Below are 17,296 nucleotides of genomic sequence, written 5' to 3' on the forward strand. Positions count from 1 at the left end.
GGAGGGTCTGAGCATCTTTACATTTCACAATCCCCTCAAATGTTTTCTGTAGCCGGGGTTGAGAAGCATCGCTACTGGGTGCTCAGTGGTACCAGTTCTGTAAACGGGAACTTCTCTCCTGAATTCACTTCATTCTTCCTACTAAGTAACAGACCTAGAATAATTCTTGCCAGATCCAGTTCCTTCTTCATCAATACTTGGGGGGCTGTGGAATCTGAACCAATCCCAGTCAGTGAATTAGATTTCTGCTAAACCAGCTTCTTGAACATATTTAAGAAAATAACCACCTGTCTTCTGCCCACAATAACTTTGATTCTGTTTTGATCTGACCGAAAGGCTTTGATGAGCTAACTTACAAGGCTGCCCCTAAACCCTACTCTTCCCTCCCACTCCATCACAGCTGGAGCACGGAAGTAATTTGTGTTCATTACAGTGATGGCCACAAGGTGGCAGTCCAGACCCATTTAATAACTCAAGGTTGCTTCGTAAGTGGCTGCAACTATCATTTTCTCTTTTGCGATTAATAAAGGAGTGTGTTACTTTTTTGTAAACAAAGACCACAAACTCTTGCTACTAGACGAGTAGCCATAAATATGAAAGATCATCTTCACTGACTGTCAACTTTTGAAAAATCTTCTAAAGGAAGCAGATGCATTACAGGCTTTAATTGTTTTTCTGACTCTTAGTGGTTCAGAATCTAGATAAAAATACTAACACACTCTCTCAGGCAATGGAAATCCTTCTGTTCAAAAAAAAGTGATGCATATTCAAGAATAAAAATAAAAGCATATTTAAAGGAAAATAATAAAACATAGATATGTTTCTTTATTTGTTTTGTTTGAGTTACCTAAGAGGCAAAAAAAGGGGACTGGGGGGGCAAATAAAAATTTATAAAAAGGAAAACGCAAAATACTTTCTGTTTGATATCAGTTTGTACATCTCTGAGAGTGCCTCCTTCTACAAAAGGTGAAGTTTTGTTGATAGACTATCGCTGCAGTTCAAAAAGTAGATATCACTGATACAGTCCTTTAAACGTCTCTGAGCCCTGACTGTTCTCCCTGCCTCGGTCCATAGACTGTGAATGAAGAACCTCCTTTGTGCAGGTGGATAAAGGAGGCCGAAGCAGGAAAGGGAAAAGGAAATGAACACTGTTTTTCGTCAAACTCTGTCTACACCTTGTTTGTTTAGGAGGTCAAGCTTTTAAATTAGTATGATAAAGACTAGAACTGCCTTTTGGTATTGCTTTCAAAAAGATAAAAGTAAATAATAAAAAATTAAAATAATCTCTGCGGCTACAAAATATACACTTCAGTAACATTGATTATAATGGTCAGGTCCGCTAAAAAGATTACATTTATACAATGGTCCTCTCCTTATCTCTCCAGCCTCCTGCGTAGCACATCAGTTGCTCTCTCACTAATTCATTTTGACCCGCACTGGTCCTCTCTCTGCTTCCGGAACTGAGCTGAGCAACCTCCCGTTTGGGGGCTGTGCGTTACTGGTGTGTTCTGCTGAGCTGCTCCTCTCTTAGGCCTTATGTCCAACTCATTCCTAGACTTTGTCTCAGCTTAAATATTACAGGTTTTTTTCACCCAGTTAGATACTGCATGTTCCCTCCACTGTTGCTCTGAGTGTCCAACGATTTTTTGTTTCATTTATAACACTAATTATAACTTGTATTTTTTTATTTGCTTTTTGTACTTAGATTTTGTAGCTTCTTTCATTAGGAAGAATGTAGTCTCCATGAAGCCAAAGACCATGCCTATTTTTCATTCACTCGATGATTGGGTCCCATTAATACTTAATTTGTGCCTGCTATGTGTCAGGCACTATGCAGTTGGGCACACAACAAATATTTGCTCAATAAATAACAGCATCTGTTTCAAAGAAACGTCCCCCTTTAAAAGTTTCTGTACAGACAGACGCGCCACGGCTTCAGGGCTTCCGTAGCGAGGCTTCCCCCAGTGCGTGTGAGCTGCACCAGCCCTGCCCCAGGAGGCTGCTGCAGCTGGCTGGTGCCTGCTCCACTGTAACCATGAGCTACCAAACGGCGCTCCTAGAAAATGCCGGTGTGTCTGAGGAGATGTGACAGGAGTCCGTGGACTGTGTTACTCAGGCGTTGGAGAGACATAACACAGAGAAGGGTATTGCAGCCCACATTAAGAAGGACTTTGACGAGAAGTACAACCCAGCTGGCCCTGCACCGTGGGGAGGAACTTCGGTAGTTAGGTGACACAGGAAACCAAACACCTCACCTGCTTCTGCCTGGGCCAAGTGGCCATTCTTCTGTTCCAATCTGGTTGGAGGTGGACTGTATCTCAGCCCCAGTGACCCATTCAAATAAGGACTGCAGCCTCAATCCCAAAGACCAGCGACTGAATCTTCAGTCTCGTCTAAAGGAACACCTTGATCTTCAACCTTTATCATGTTGATCTGTACAGGGCATTCTCTGTACTCATTGCTGTGGTTATAAGACAATTAGCAAACCAGCTTACATTTGTGTTTATTTTCTATTCCATACCTTTCTGTTCCATGTTTTTGCTTCTCAAAATCCATTTCATTCCCCCCCAAATAAATCTGTTGGAGAAAAAAAATTTCTACATATAAACTGAGAAGCAAATAATAGATGTTCGCACTCTTGAATTTATCCAAAGTAGATAATTTCATATGAATCTCAATGAGAAAGAAATTTTATAGCTAAACATTTTAAGAAAAAAGTATGTGTGGAAAAACAAGAACATTCGCTGAACTAATGATTTATATATGTGGACCACATATCACAGAACCAGAAAGAGTTTAGCATAAAACCAAAACAATCCAGCATACAGCATTAGTTTAAAGAATGGCGAGTTGAAAGTTCATGAATGATAAATAACCCAGCCCTCACTCAGGGTCTAAATTACAGGAAGGGTTTGACCTTAACATTTGATCATAGTGACCTTTCCTTACAATTGGGTTGAGTGAGTCTGATCTGACGGAGGATAACAATGGCAGTTAAAGATTGTGTTTGCGGTCCCCGGGCCTGAAATATTTTCAGTACATCCACCTACTCTGGCCTTCAAAACTTTGAAAGTCAGTCTTGGGCACTCACCTCATTATCACTATATAGTTCAAGCAGCTCAGAAATTCTGGGAGACCTGATTATGGGGATGAGCCATCACCCAAATTGTTCCCGTTATCTGATTCTTATTTTTGCTGTAGCTAAGCACTTAACTGTTTTTGCTGGATTCTTAATTTAACACGATACAGATATTGATTCCGTATCATAGGACTAGAGTAACACGGGACCAGGACACGCACAAGTGCAAGGAAGTGTACAAATATATTTAGTGAAAACATCTATTATATAACAGGCAAGCTGGGTACCAAAAATAGGCACCTATGTAACTTATCTCTAGAGAAAAAAGAGTTCGAAGAAGCCAGGAACTATGAAGATGACAGAAAAATGTCTTTGTCCAGGCAAAAGGCTGGGAAGTTATGATCTGCTTTCTGAGGCTGTTACCAATTCAGTTCACTTCTCGTCTGGTGTGATCACTGGTTCTGATGTTGATGGTTAAGCTACCATCTCTTTCCCCTTCCCCTACAGTATGCAACTTCAGTAATAAAACTTTTAATGTTGCCTATTTCAAATGAATTAATATGCTCCTACTAAAATCGTGAAACCACATAGTCAGGCTTCTTACTCATCATCTGTCCATCCTAGGCAGTGACCACTGAGGGTTCTGTGCATGTACTTAACATCAGGCATGTATGTGCAATCAGGTAGCCTCTGACCCAGTAATTGCCAGGGTCAGAGAAGAACGCTTACATACTGATGGGCACGCCAGCTGGGCCCAGCCTCTGCTGTGATGGCCACTGACCGGCACCGCTGAGTTTGTGCAGGTCCCGAAGCCAGGCTGCCAACGTTCAGGTCCCAGCTCATCCAGCTACTAGGTGTTAAAACTTTGGGCAAAATATATATGTTCCCCATTATTTAGGTGGCATGCCTGAGAAACAGGGATAACTTCATAGGGTGGTTGTGGGGATTAAATACTTAACACAGGAACAGTGCTTGTCACTTGGAAATACACCATAAATGTCACTTTTTATTTTATATATTTCACTTTCAATTGGATCTCGTTGCTACCTTTACTTGTTTCTTGCACAATGTTCTGCCGCAGACCAGCCGCAGCAGGGTTCAGGGGTTCCTGAAAGGTGAGTAAGGCGTCAGGGATGGGTAACAGACGACAACACGCCTCAAAGGACAGTGAAGTTCAGTTCCATTTATTGCAAGTACAAGCAGGTTTTTATATTTTCATTTTTGGTACTGATTAACATTTGCAGGTGCCTGGCATGATCAGTTAAGCAGAAAAAATCAATACAAAGGTAACCAGGAAAAGTACGAAAGTTCCCATAGATTCAGTTATATTAAAAAAAGATTGTTTTGACCAGAAGAGCCATAAATCAGACAATTAGAAGTAGCTGTATGTACAGAGCTTGAATGTCTTAATGTTTATTAAAGTTTCTCGGAATTTATCATGGGGCAAAAGGATATGCTAGATTGAGTAGAGGTAATAGGAAATTTATGATAAGGCCTTTGTGATGTCTAACTTAGCTATCTATCCTTTTCTAAAATGTTTCTCTGTGTACTATAAACTCTGATCCCCTACTAACTGTTTTTACGTGCTTAATAGCTAACCAGCTTCTCTTATTTCTTTGGCTGTCTAATTGATATATATTCCTATTCAAGGTAAAGGAGGGGCCATTACTCCAACAACTTTTAGACATACAGGGACTTTGTTCTCTGGTCAAGAAATTATTCTGTACAACTTCATTGGAATTATGCTAATCAATGAACCTGAAATACAGGTGTCAAACAATCCCACCACCTTTCAATCACCCAAACAAACATGTAAGGAGAGATACACAGGAAATCCAGCCACAGTTGCCTCTGTCTTGCAGATGCATCTCAACTGTCCTGACCTTGTCAAGGGACAGTTGCTGGCCGGCTCCCGACAATGTTCTGTTTAATGCTAAATTCTTTGTCTTCACCATAGTAAATCCGCTTTAGGAGAAAATTACCCCCATTGGGGCATCGACATGTTCCGGGATGATCATTTCTACTTTCTAAATGTCTTTATTCTCCTACATTTACTGTTTAGTTTCATGTCATGATCTGTTTCTTATCATACTTAGCTAATGAGAACAACTCTTCAACCATGTTCTCCATACCCAGGAACGTATGGAGAGAAAAGTATTTTTATATTCTTTAACTTTATGTTATGGAAAAAATTTTAACAGCACATGGTATAGAGACAATAGTTTATTGAATGGCTCCGTGCCCATCACCCAGCTTTAACAAACACCAATTCTCTCATCCAGATGAGTTTGAAATCCTAGATATCGTACGATTTCTTCTATGGACCTTCAGTGTAAATCTCTCATGGCAAATGCATTTTTATAACCCAGTCTCTATGTCAACAATCTTTTCTTGGTATCATCGACTATTTTATCAGTGTTCACATTTCTCTGATGATTTACATTTTTATAGCAGATTAAATAAGAGCTCACTAACGTGACTGGTTGATGCGCCCTGACCTTGTTGTTGTGACTGCTGTTTATTTTACATTGCTGAGTAAACTCAGTCGTTTGTCCTTAGAGTTTTTCTAAGGTCCCGTGTTGCTGATGGCACTTTCGTATTGTTGTTGGATATATTGTTCTCCTGTTTTTTCCTATTTCTTGTATATTGATTGATAGTGAGAGAGATACTTGATAACAGATTGTGTTTATTTTGGGGAATAAAGCGCTACGATTTTATAGGAAGGATTGTGTACTGGGATGCAGATATATTTAACATCTAGTGCCTGACTTTTATAATTTAAGCAGCAATTGATCATTAACTATATCAATTAACTCATTACACATGGCAAAATGGTGATATTTTAATTTAAACATTCTCTTTTCATTTACTGATCAAAATAATATTTGCTAACTTTACCCCATCGACGATTAGGTTAATCTATGCTACAGTTTATACAGAAAACTGTTTGCTGGAGAAATACTTGATTCTTTTCTTTACTAGTTTTTAAACTAGTGAGTAACCTCAATAGGGGAGGAGATTCTAGTTTCATAAAACGAAATAAAAAGTAATTTTAGCCTTACAGAAAAAGTTGCAAGAATGGTGTAAAGAATTAGTGGAGAGTTTTAACCCAGATCCCTCAAATGTGAACTGAACAGAATTAAACAGGCCAGGAAGACTATTCAAAGACTGCCACAAGGGAGAGATATTGGATTCAACTCCGGAAAAGCCAGGTGGGAGAGTTTTTAAGAAGAGCTGGGGTGAGCCAATGAAAAAGTGCTTGGAACACTAGGAGAAGGTTGGGCAATGTGAGGAGGCTGTTCAAGACCACCCGAGAAATCAACTTGCTCCGTACATTTTCACAACGGGTTTTACACTTGAGCACTATTCAGAACTCCAACTTATCGTAAAACACGGTGACTCTGAGACAACTACTTAGACCCACCTGCGTGAATGTGCTGCAAAGAACTTGGCTTTAAAATCTCAGAAGTGAAGTTTAACTTCTTTCCATTGTCTCTTAGATAGGATCTTCATCGAAACAAAGCATAAACAATTAGCAGTTATTTCGGTTTCGCTTATCAAAGGCTTCAGCGTTAAAATTCTGATGGCGACGAGCTGGAGGCTGTTTCTCCCAGTCTCGTGTGCTTCCACGGCTTGTCCACAGTCTGACACAGCAGCACCTTTCTTTGTTTATTCCACGGGACTTGGTCCAAAGGTACATACGATGAGTAAGAATGTGTGCTTTACAGTTGTCCCTATTTTACTATTGCAGAAACAACCTACTAGTAACAGAAGGTTTATATACTCTACCAGACTCTTTCCACTCCGCAGTGTCTAGTTTACTGTATACTTTTCTTCTCTAAATATTTTATTTTGCAGATGGTCACTCTAAATAAAAAAGTAGCAATTTGCAGGGGTTAGGTTTTTTTAAAAGAATGTTTGATTTATTTATTTTTAGAGGGGGGAAGGGAGGGAGACAGAGAGGGAGAGAAACATCAGTAGGGCCTGGCCTGCAATCCAGGCATGTGCCCTGACCAGGAATCAATTGGGCAACCCTTTGATTTGCAGGCCCCTGCTCAATCCACTGAACTACACCAGCCAGGGGGCGGGGTTTGGTGTGTATCTCCCTGAAATTTTTGAAAATGAGGTTACATAAAATGTCAGCACACACATGCAAATTTGCCAGTAACAGGTGGGAGGTACCCCTGTGGGTAGAGAGGAAACTGTTCCAAGTAGCCCACGTGCTGTAAGATTCAGGAGCCTTGTTGTCAACAGACTCTGAAGAGAAATAAAAACTCTGTTATTTCATAGCTCACTGCTTTGTTTCTGAGATGCCAATATTCCCTTTATTTCAGAGAATATACATTTAGCGTATAAGATCTTTTCTGAACATATATGAAGGGAAGGTAGCCAACTACCTTTTTATAGACTATGGGGTCCCTAGAAAAGTAAGTTATTATCCACTGTTACCCCCACGCATTTTATTTTAAAAGAATATTTAACAGGTAGTTAGCACCCATTTCTAGTTCTATTTCTTTAAATAATGTGACTCTATCCTGTTTTTAACTTTATTTTTAAATATACTTTTACTTATTCTTTCTGAAAGCATTCACTGGTGATCTGTATGTACAGGTTCAATTTGAAACATAATACGAAGACAGCAGTTCAGCTGGGGAAAGACATTCAGATGGGCTTTGTTGAGAATTATTCCAACTGGAGTCCAGCCTCCGTGGGGAGGGATGCTGTGTTTGTGAGGAGTGCCTTCCAAAAGCCCCATAAGGGAAGTGTCTGCATACACGCCACGAATCTGCCACCACTCATACACTTTGAAGCCTTTATTGAAGGGAATAACAGAATGTGGATGCAGCGAAAAAGGAAAACAGTCGAGCGGCAACAACCCCATAGTAAAGGAGAACTAAACAAAAAAGAAGACCTGTGTTCTTTACACTTGCTAGAGTCTAATAGCATCGCTTCAGTAGCTACAGTGAAATTGGATTCTGAAAAGTTTTTTAATCATTTGTTTCTTCTCTGAAAGATACATCCAGGAGAGAAAAATGTCGACCTGCTGGTATAAGCAGCCCTGACTGTTTCCAAAGAAGCAATATTCATACAACTTGGTTCGATGTGACATGTTGTTCTGGGGTCAGCATAGCGTTGTGGTTAAGTTCATGGTCTCTAGAGAAAGTCTGTCTTGGCTTAAATCTTGGTGCTAATTCTTACTAGCTATTCAACCTTTGAAACATTTCTCATCCTCTCTGGGCCTTGGCTTCTTCATTATTACTATAGCAATAATGGTAGCACTGTCTTGTAGGATATTGGGACAGTACCTGCTTTAATACATGTAATCACTGAAGTGCTGGTGCCAGAAATATCAGAAGCAAGCAATAAACAGTAACCACATCTCAGGTGCCGATCGTGACTAGATTCCCTCTAGTTTGTATGTCCTGCACGATTTCCTCCCCTATTTATTTACCCAGGTCTGAAGTTTTTACGGATCATATATTTACATCTGTATGTAAATATATTTAAAATTAAAAAATGACACAATCCTTTGAAGTCCCTATCTTGATATTTTCTGTTTCATTAAGAGATCTCCAATGATAATAAGTTGAGTTTTACGTGATCGAATGAACACAAGATGTTAAAAAGTCTCTATCTGTAATTATCTCCTGTAGAGAAAATAGAAGAATGAATAGCATGCCATGCACTTCCAGTTCTTCCTTGCTATTTGTCCTGCTCGATAAGACTGGAACTCAGTGCTTCAGAAGCATTTTCTTGCTGCCAAGATTATAGTTTCAGCAGAGATAATATATCAGTTTTCTTTAAAGAAGGAGAAGTTACCTTGAAAAACAAAAAATATCATATGATTTAGCTTATATGTGGAATCTAAAAAAACCTAAACAAACAAACAAACAAAAAAAACCCTAAACAGACTCAGAATGCAGACAAGAGCTGAACGGTTGCCAGGCAGAGGAAGGTGGGAGGATGGGTGAAAAAAGGGAAGGGGAATAAGAGGTGTACATTTCTGCCTATAAAATAGATAAGCCATGGGGATGTAATGTCTAGCACTGGAGATATAGTCAATAATATTGCAATAACTTGGTATGGTGACAGATGGTTACTAACATTATGGTGATCACATCACAAGGTATATAAATGTGGGATCGTTCTGTTGTACACTGGAAACTCATGTAATATCGTATGTGAACTCTAATAAAATATGTTTTGAAAAGTACATGCATGAAGATAACCTATCACCCATGGTTACTCAGTGTATTATAGTTTTTAAATTATTTTTCATTATCTTCCATAACTTTAAGCGAAGTTCTGATACATGAAAAATTTTCTGCTAAATACACCGTAGTTATGCAACTTTGATCTCATATCTATTAGTTGTATATATACATCTAGATTTCAATAGCTTCAATGTGACACAAGATTCCCATTGTAATTCAATACATACCTCTGTTCTACTGTAGCATTTTTTAATGTGCAGTCTCATTTTGCAGATTGCTTTCCTCTGCCTTTAGCAGTCTTTCTAGATACTTAACTGAAAGTCATAAAATTTGCAAATGAAAATACATTTTATGATTGTTCTCTCTTTTAGAAATTTGACACTACAAATAAAATTGAAATCTAAAATTTCTTACATACAGTTTATTCATTACTTTTATTATTAACTGAGGAATACATGATAAATTTTCATTTGAATGTAACTGATATTAAACTTTTACTGATGATGGATGGATGTTTATGAATTAATAACTGTTGCTTTAATAATTTCAAGTTTTCATGTTTGATTGATGCCATTCTAAGCAATTATAGACATGGAAAAGTCCGGACATCATGACCTAAGTTATCTTTGAAGCAAACAGTTTTAACATAGCACAGGTTTAATCAATCACAAAGTATTAGTTCTATCACTGCAATGCTTCATACATCTGTTCCCTTCTTCGCAATGCCACAAAAGTTCCCCTTTTCAGACTTTATTATTTTTATATTGAGCTATTATAATATTCTACAGGTTGACTGTTTCTAGTTCTTACTTGTTAACATTTTCCTCAAAATGCCTCTAGAGTGAATACCTCCAATGCACGGCTTGAATAATGCCACCCTTTGGTCACCAGCAGAGACTATCAATTGTTTACAGGCTGAAATTCAAACTCACTAAAATTAAAAGATTACAAAATTATAACACTTTTCTTAATGGCTCTGAGTATAACTATCTTCAAATATGAAACCGTTAATCCATGTTGGTTCACACGGATGCATCACTTTATTTTGAAGGACCTGGGACTCCAGATGGCACAATTAAAGAGTGAATGGAATGTTTCTAGCTTGAATTTATTTTAACCTGAATGATCTGTGGTTACTTCCAGGGGATTTTGGAGACTCCACAGATTGTGGAGAAGAATCTGTCAGCACATTTGCTTTAATCAAGATCTGATCCCAGTCCGGTTACAAAGTCATGTAATTTGTTACTGGACAAAGGATTTCAATTTGGTCAAGTGCAGAGCTCTCACTGTGCCCTGTGTTCTCCAGACTAGATGACTCTAAGTGCATTGCTGGACTCATGGGAGTACATGAAAAAAATATTCCTGCATCATTCCCTCACCAGACCAATTACAGTAGTAAAGTTGAGAATTTTTCTTATGGTAATTCAATGAAACCAAAATAAATCTATCACTAACTTTCCATCCCCTCAAACTTGCAGTCTTCAAAAAAACTTGCAGTTTATTTGTTCCATAAACTGGATTATTTCATATTTTAAACATATTCTCCTATAATGGACACTGCTGGTCCCTGATTTGATGTTCGCTGAATATGGACTTACAACTTTTCTATCTCATGGAGAATGTATGTATCACATGCCATTGAGTTGGCCCTGATCCCTTGCAACCCTATGAAAGAGCTGCCCACAGTGTTCTGTCCTGAAAATGAGGAGCCAAATAATCAAGCTAAATCCTAAGGCATCATTGGATAAGCAAACCATGCTCGACTAAAATTATTACCCCCAAATATTCTTGTTTGTTTACAGAATTCCCCTCCTTTTCTGTCACTTTTTCTTTTCATCCCTAGTTCACTTATTATATGGCCTTAATATCCAGGGAGATCTTCCACATAAGATTAGCTTATCTGACACAGGGAAATACTTCTGTTGGTCTAAAACTGCTTCTCTTTCTCTCCTGCTTATCAAGACAAAGTTTATTGTCTTGCATTAGATGGGTTGTAATGCGGAGATAGAGAAGTGTAATAATTCACTGAGTTGAGATAATCAGGGACAGGTACCACAGGTCACTCCTAGATTCATTTCACAGGACATCAAGTGCCAAGGAAGAAAACAGTATTAAAGTATCTGATTTTGTTCTTGATGTTGTTAAGAAGCAGGGTTGAGAAAATAGTCTGTTTGGGAACAAATGTCGTGTGCTAAGTACTTTTTAAACTAAGAAGAAATGTCAATAACAGGATTAAAACATGGACCTAGATATTAGATGTTAATATATAACTCTCTGGTTTATAATAAAACTCTGTTAACTTTCTTTCTAGCTTTCTTATTAAAGTTCTTTTTATTTTGATTATTTTTTTAGTATATTATCTTGAAATATCTGGATAAGAAAGCACACTATCTGTGGACAATTTCAGCATTTAATTTTTGATATTTATGCTATAATTAAATAGATTTTCTTCCACTATTGCTTCTCTTTGACTAGGTCATACAAAGAAATATTGAGTAATATTAATCATCCTTGTCTTCCTCATTATATTGAAAATGATTCTAATTATTCACTGTAAGAAATGATATTTGCTGAAAGCTGTCATGAATACTCTTAATCAAGTTCAATGTTTTCTTAACAAATTTGAAGTATATTTTGGAATATACTTTGCCATATTGATTATGTATTGAGTATGATACTACCGTTGTCTATTTTTTTCTCCCTGTTTTCCCCCTCTGCTTGGTTTCCTCATTCCCTCCAGCATTCTGCATCCCTCCACCCCAGTTCATGTCCATGGGTCATACACAGAAGTTCTTGGGTTTCTCCATTTTCTGTAATATTCTTACCCTTCCCCTGTCTATTTTTACCTACCAATTGTGCTTCTTATTCCCTGTAACATTTCCCCCATTCTCCCCCATCCTCCCTCCCACTGATAACCTTCCAAGTGATCTCCATTTCTGTGATTTTAGTTGTTTGCTTAATTTGTTTTTGTTTTTTAGGTTTGGTCATTGTTATTTGTGAGTTGGTTGTCATTTTACTGTTCACTGTTTTGATCTACTTTTTCTTGGATAAGTCCTTTTAACATTTCATATAATAAGGTCTTGGTGATGATGAACTCCTTTAACTTGACCTTATCTGGAAAGTACTTTATCTGCCCTTTCATTCTAAATAATAGCTTCGCTGGATAGAGTAATCTTGGATGTAGATCCTTGCTTTTCATGCCTTTGCATACTTCTTTCTGGTCCCTTCTTTCCTGTAAGGTTTGTTTAGAGAAGTCAGCTAACAGTCTTATGGGCACTCTTTTGTAGGTAACTGTCTCTTTTTCTCTTGCTGCTTTTAAGATTCTCTCCTTATCTTTAATCTTGGGTAATGCAATTATGATGTGTCTTGGTGTATTCCTCTTTGGGTCCAACTTCTTTGGGACTCTCTGAGCTTCCTGGTCTTGCATTTCTATTTCCTTCACCAGATGAAGGAAGTTTTCCTTCATTATTTGTTCAAATTAAGTTTCCAATTTCTTGTTCTTCCTACTCTTTCTGGAACCGCTATGATTCAGATGTTGGCATGTTTAAAGTTGTCCTGGAGGTTCCTAAGCCTCTCCTCATTTTTTTGGAATTCTTATTTCTTCATTCTGTTCTGGTTGGATGTTTACTTCTTCCTTCTGTTCTGAATCATTGATTTGAGTCCTAGTTTATTTCCCTTCACTGTTGGTTCCCTGTATATTTTAATTTCATTTTCCATAGCCTTCACTTCTTCCTCTAGTTTGCATCCATACTCAGTCATTTTTGCGAGCAACTTGATCACCAGTGTTTTGAACTCTGCATCTGAAAGGTTGGCCATCTCTTCATCACTTAGTTCTACTTTTGGAATTTTGTTCTGTTCTTTCATTTGGGACATATTTTTGTCTTGGCATACCTGTTTCATTATAAGGGGCAGAGCCTTAGGTATTTGCCAGGGTGGGTCAACCCTCTTTGCTGTGCTATGGTGCTGTATGTGGAGGAGGGATCAGAGAGGGAACAGTGCTCCTTGTTCAGCTCTTGTCCCACTTTCAGTCACTTCCCCCACTTCCCACAAGTGAGTTGCACCCTTCCTGGCACTACCCTGGTACTGATTCCTTGGTGGGTGGGCTTGTGTATGTTCTAGGATCTTGTGGGCCCCTAGAGTAAACTCTGCTATGAGACTGGCAGTTTCTCCCACCAGACAACTCCCCCAGATTTTAACAGCCAGAGGTTTTGAGGCTTTATTCCCAGTGCTGGAACCCTGGATTACGTAATCTGTCTTGCTGCCCAGTTGTTCCTTCCAGTTTATCCACATGAGAATGTGGGACCACTCAGTCTGCCAACCAACATTTCACCTGTCTGGCCCACCAGCCATTGCCTGGCCACACGTTCTCTCTGCTCCAACTGCTGTCTCCATTCCTTTGACCACTTTGGATGAATATTTCTTCTTTAACTCCTTGGTTGTCAGACTTGCATGCAGTTTGACTTTCTGGCCCTTCTGGTTGTTTTTTGTTTTTAAATTGATTGTTATCTTTCTTTTGTTTGTGTGAAGAAGTGAAGCATATCTAACTATGCCTCCATCTTGGCTGGAAGTTAAATGTTTTCTTTTACTTGTTATTTATTTTTCCCTTCTATAATATATTGACAAATCTCTTGATAAATGTCCAAACTCCTTTGTGATTTTAACCAGTTTGGTCATCATGTAGCATTCTTTTAGTACAGAAGTGCATTATGTTACCTCTTTTATGAAGTACTTTTGCTTAATGTTTGTTAGGCATATTGTCTTTAAATGTTTTCCTTTATATGGAGATAATTTGTTAAAATGCTATTCTCATCTTACTGATTTTGATGAGAATCTTCCATCTTTTGCTCACTACTAACAGTTTATCTAGGGGTCAATTTTTGTTATGAAGCCATTTTAAAGTTCATCCTTAAAAAATGATCAGTCATGTATCTATTTGGGTACACATTACTGATTAATTTTTCTATAGAATATAATTATTTTATTCAATTTCTCTACATTGTTTTGAGCCTCTCTTTATCATCATATGTATCTTTGCAGGAAATTATATGTTTAAAAAAGTTTTTAATTTATCAGACATTTTATATTAAAATTATTATTATTAAAATTCTATATTCTGAAATAATTCATTTTAAGATTATAATTGCTTTAGATCTAATTATGCCTTTTGCATGAATTTATACTCTGTGTTTTGAGTATTTGTTTTTTCTGCTTTATGAAACTTATCTTACTTTGTATATTTGAAGAAATTTTTTCCATTTCTGATTTGCTAACATTATTAAGTATTTTATAGACTGATTCTTTTAAAGGCTATCTATTTTTAAATAATATTAAGACATATTGAGTTCAATCCAGGTCAAACATTCTGATCGCTGGGTTTCGCTTTTTGATGAATGCATGTCCACCATCTCTCCACCTTTTCTTTCCTCCGTTAAACTCTCCTTCTAAAATTATTTGACTTGATCCCCTAACAGTTAATTTTTCATTGTTCCACTGATAAATTCTATAAATATTTTCATGTTTTATTACATCTCAGATTCGTGAATATAATGTCAATAACAATATGATAAAATAAACAATGCTGGTATTATTTCTCATTTTTTATCAAAACACTTAGCTATCCACCGATTTCTTCACCAAGATCACATGGGCCAATGCTATTATTGAAAATTCAAAAATTGAATAGATTAGATGATTCTTATGTAATTAAGATACCAAATGAGGAAAAAATACCACAAAAAATCTTTAGGATAAATTTGAAAGGTGCTTAAAAATTATATTCTAGTAATTTGAAACAAATTAAGTAGCTCTGAAACGTACTTACCTTTAGCTATCATAATTGCAGCTACGACCAGAACAATTAAATAAAGGCAGGCAAATACCACTGCAGCGAGGGCCCAGGAAGACTCTGTCCGGAGAGAGAAGCAGGGTACCAATGTGAGCAGTGGAAATAAGGCACAGAAGCTGGGATTAGAAAAACTGTGGGCAGAAATATTTAATCCACTTGAACTAGACTGAAATCTGAGCTTATGGGAGCAACACATTGTGGAAAAATATCCCAGCTTGTGAGGGGAACTCTAACAATTATTTTGCAGATTTGGCTACAGCCACGGAAGATGTACTGTTTTTTTTTAATCTTTGGATAGCTTGTTTGTGAACTAACAAATGGTACCAATAAAGAAATATTTCAAATACTACAAAAGAGCACTTCAAAAAATTCTATCATGAATTTAATATATCACCCTCTCCAAATTTTTAATAAAGTGATTTCATCCATCTTGTTGCAGAATTATGTAAAAGTAAAACACTTATAGTAGTAATTGGCCCAAACAAATATTCTGTGACAGTTTTGATATAAATCCATTCACCATGAAATACCTCAAAGTTTCATGCTGTTTTAGAGATACGGAGGCATTAAATAGACACACCTTTTGTTAAGTCTAAAATACCAAGCTGGGAAGTTACATGTGGACCATTTTTGGTTCTGTGGCTATTATGGCCCATCAGTCTAAGCCACCGTGGGGCTCAGTGGTTCATTGTTCACCCTCATTTGTCCTTCACACAGCACTTCAGATCAGTAAGACAATTAAATTCCGAATTAGTATGACAATTAAATACTATGGCTACAAAGGATGACTTTTGACTCAGAGGTTAGTCTAGGAATATTTTTTATTATGGTTAATTTATTAAATGTTCAAACAAACAAACAAAAAGGGATCTACCCCTGACTGGTGTGTTTCTGGTTTGAGTCCGGGTCAGGGAGCATGTCCCGGTTGTGGCCCCTTCCCTGGTCAGGGTGAGTGCGAGAGGCAACCAGTCCAGAGGCAACTGGTGGGTGTTTCTCTCCCTCTCTTTCTCCCTCCCTTCACCTCTTTCTAAAAATAAATAAAACTTTAGAAAAAAAGAAATTTGAAGTTTTAAATGTATTTTTACCTTTTATCTTCAAATTCCTAGTCACATTTTCTTTCTGAATATTGGAAGTATTATGAATTCTGAGATCTGAGTATGTCACACTTTCCTCACAAAACTCTAGAAAATATATAATAAAATATATTCAATAGCCATAATTAATATATACACACATATATGTATATAATTAAAATCACATTAGGAATAAAAATTATTCCATTTTATGCTTATAGAATTTTAATATTGAGTCAATCATGTCATTACTTTGTAAAATGTAGCGGCTTTTTAAAAACCATTCTTAGTTTCTCCATCTATAAAATAGGGATAACAACTGTATTCATTCATAGATGAATTGTGAAGGTTAAGTTATTGTCTATAAAGTCAATAGCATAGTGCTTAAAACAATAATTATGTAATGTTATTTTTGTAACACTGCAGTGTGGAATAGAAATTGTAAAAAACATAGTGGCCGATAGCATCAGAAGCAACAATGATTGCAGAAGCAAGAGTGGAAATATAAAAATTATTTTAAATGCTTATCTTTGTTTCCTCGATAACTGAATTTAATCTCAATTCAAGGAGCATGAGAAGAAAAGAACCTAATTCTTATTAGGTAGATAAATTCTCTTGGCAACATATTGCATATATTTCTTCAGTGAAAGGGAAGCAGAAGTCATAGCAACAAAGCAATAACATGTTTCCAAAAAATGTGAAACTGAAGCCCATTTGTAAATATTTATGCACCAAAAAAATGCTCTGAAATTTAAATCCCATTCACTTAATGAAAGCAAATGTTAAATTCATGTGCAAAGACAAAAGCTTTTCAACTCCTAAGAGTATCTGGCCATCAACTTTGTAATATTTTCTCATCAAATGTGTAGGTATTACTTATTAATAATAATAACAGTATCTGATCGTACCTGTGTTTATTTTGAGAGATTCCTCTGGTGAAGGATGAAGATCAGGGCTGGGGCACGACAGTTCCGACGTCTTCGGTGGCTCCATGCTCTGGGTCAGACTGCAGGGATCAGAGGGTGTGCAGAGAGGGCCAGAGTGAGCCAGGATCAGAAGGGCAGACCTCAGTGTTGCCACAGCA

The 17,296-nt window shown here is 37.3% G+C and overlaps 1 long non-coding RNA gene and 1 pseudogene across 1 annotated transcript; one reads left to right on the forward strand and one right to left on the reverse strand.

Moving 5' to 3' along the window:
- Window positions 1-2,035: 2,035 nt before the first annotated feature.
- LOC119065698 (dynein light chain 1, cytoplasmic-like) lies at window positions 2,036-2,331 on the forward strand (annotated as a pseudogene).
- Window positions 2,332-5,887: 3,556 nt separating this feature from the next.
- LOC128626815 (uncharacterized) lies at window positions 5,888-17,296 on the reverse strand. The gene is made up of 5 exons (XR_008390872.1): window positions 17,121-17,296; window positions 16,225-16,320; window positions 15,116-15,199; window positions 9,522-9,608; window positions 5,888-8,899 (listed from the first exon to the last, which is right to left on the reverse strand). It is a non-coding gene; the product is annotated as an uncharacterized LOC128626815 (long non-coding RNA).

Source organism: Artibeus jamaicensis, unplaced genomic scaffold (assembly GCF_021234435.1).
Source record: "Artibeus jamaicensis isolate MK-2021 breed Jamaican fruit bat unplaced genomic scaffold, CSHL_Jam_final contig_233, whole genome shotgun sequence".
NCBI classification, from domain to species: domain Eukaryota; kingdom Metazoa; phylum Chordata; class Mammalia; order Chiroptera; family Phyllostomidae; genus Artibeus; species Artibeus jamaicensis.